The sequence below is a fragment of the Ctenocephalides felis genome, unplaced genomic scaffold (genome assembly GCF_003426905.1).
Source record: "Ctenocephalides felis isolate EL2017-DRISC unplaced genomic scaffold, ASM342690v1 CF-g0.4_SCAFFOLD_01492, whole genome shotgun sequence".
Lineage (NCBI taxonomy): Eukaryota > Metazoa > Arthropoda > Insecta > Siphonaptera > Pulicidae > Ctenocephalides > Ctenocephalides felis.
In genome coordinates this window covers 57,296,167-57,298,666 of record NW_020537646.1, presented here as the reverse complement: position 1 = coordinate 57,298,666, position 2,500 = coordinate 57,296,167, and the positions used below count along the sequence as shown (strand labels likewise).

The 2,500-nt window shown below is 38.0% G+C and overlaps 1 protein-coding gene across 1 annotated transcript in view; it reads right to left on the bottom strand.

The window, feature by feature from the left end:
* Nucleotides 1–2,500, bottom strand: part of LOC113371439 (beta-glucuronidase) — a gene marked incomplete at its 3' end in the record, with an annotated part of 608,953 nt that overhangs the window by 249,787 nt on the left and 356,666 nt on the right.

Sequence of the window (2,500 nt, the reverse complement as noted above, 5' to 3'; positions counted from 1 at the left end):
CGTAAATGTCCCTCGGCGTCACCCGAGAGACCACACTTTGTATAGAAAAGTTCGATGAATATTTCTAACAACGAATTTTCTTACATATATATATCTGAGTCGTACGATATTCCCTGGACATGACGAACAGTTTACATCGCGACATGATATTTTATATATTCTGCGCTTACACAGAGGCTAGACCTTTAACAACCGTCGAAACGGCGGTCCGTACATGAAATTTGCGGTCCGCAGACCCAGTTAATTTCAAACAGTCTCTTTACCCTTCGTTAGATTGAAAACGTCGGGGCGAATTCATTATAAGAATTCATCGTTATAACTAACTTTTATTCTCGCTCGGAGAGTATTGAGTTGATTGCATTTGTATATTTATTTTTCCGCATAAGAGTCTTTGCGTCAACGACACATGCCCGCGGATATGCTGTACAGTATGGTTGAACACTTATAAATAAGGTCCAGAACCCGGCCGTAAACCGACATCCGAACATATACGGCGTATATTATTCTAGACACGGTCTACGACAGTTTGACCTGCAGCGACGGGTCGCCTCGGGTTACCGTGCGAACCATCACCGCGATGGTCTGGACAGGCTATATGGCGGGTCGCAAGAAAATAAATTCTCTAGGACGCGCAACCACTTTAGCAATTTTAGAGCACGTTGTGGTCCAAAAACAAACGTCCTCGCTTTAAAATTGAAATATGAATATTTCACTGTGTGTGAGATTGAAAAATCTGCTTTCGCTGATTTTCATTTTCTTAAAACAACGCAATGAAGCGAATGTTCAAATTCGCACAATTTGAATAAAATGTGCAGAGTATATAGAATACTAACGCAAGCGTTTACTACAATCGACTTTAAAACACTAGACTTTCATCTAGCGCCCAAAGAATTGATTGAGCTATGCGTTTAAAGTATAATATTCAAAAAGAACGCCGTTTTCACAACGAACTTCGTCATTCGCTCAGGCATCTGGCGATACCGAGCAGATATACATGGCAGTGCTCTCACACAATGCATAAGAGCGCTAAGCGGTTGTAAACTGCGTCACGCTGCTTTTGCACACTGCGCAATATTTTGCGACTAGCTCCGGTCAAACGTTAATGAAACGAATGATCATTGCCAGAGGCTTTTGCCCACAGTATATTATACTATAGGAGCGCACTTGATTACAGCAATAATTTGTCGAGTAATCACAAGATTTCATATTTGTGGTCAGCAGACCCAAATAATTTCAACTCGCACCGATCGAACGTTCATAAATGAAAGATCCTCGGTGCGAGAAGCTTCTAGTTCTGCCACACCCACTATATTTGACTTTAGTCCATTTGTAAAATCCTATATTATTAAAATATATAGATTTTATATTTGCGGTCCGCAGACCCAAATAATTTCAACTCGCTCCGATCAAACGTTCATAAAACGAAAGACCATCGCTGCGAGAAGCTTTGCTAGTTCTGCTACATTCACATATATTTGACCGTAGTCAATTTGTAAAATTCTATATTATTAAAATATATAGATTTCATATTTGCGGTCCGCAGACCCAAATAATTTCAACTCTCTCTGATCGAACGTTTAAAACGAATGATCCTACCACCAGTTATCTATAGCCGCAAACCAGCATCCGAATATATACGGGGTATATAATTCTAGATGTGGCTCACAACATTATTAAAAGTTACGCTAATATATCATTGACAGACTAAAAGTATCGAATATGATGTAAAAACTACACCGGGGAATGATATCCGTACCCGCCCGAACAACATAGGTACTTTAGCCTGAGCTTGCTCGCATCGCACTCGACACGACCTATCCCCCTATATAAGGCGCGCGGCACAGCGTAGGTATTGACTGAGTCCCAAGCGACGTGCATTTGACCTGCGGCGAGGGCCTGCTCGCGCTTACGGGGTGAATCGTCAAGACCAAAGTCTGGGAAAATTTCGAACTGTGAACCCTTATGATAGAAAAAATTTTTGTCGAAATTTTGTTAGATGTTCAAACAGTTTTATATATATGGACAATATGAATTATAGTTAATTATTGAGTTTTAGGTGTTTGTTTGGGTTTTTTTAAACTTTTGTATAAAATTATGTATTTATTGATTTTTATAGATCTCAATGAATATAAAACGAATTTATATATAGTTATATTATTTTTGTAATATTGTTTAAATTTTCTAATTTTACAATAATGTTCAAACCAGTTTTCCTCGATTTTCTCTTAAACCGTAAAAGATACAAAAAAACTTTGTTCGTACGAAAGATGCAGAATAAAATTACGAATAAAATGGTATATAAATGGTTAGTGTGTTTCATATAATTTTCTCTAGATTTTCCGATTTTCCAAATTTTCACGACGGCAACTCGCCTGTAGGCCACACCGTTGGGAATTCGAAGTTGTGATATATGGAAAAAGAACTAATTTGAATTTTGAGACCTTTCTAATGATGTATAATACTTTATATGTTTTCTTTAGAGAAATATCGAATCGTGAGG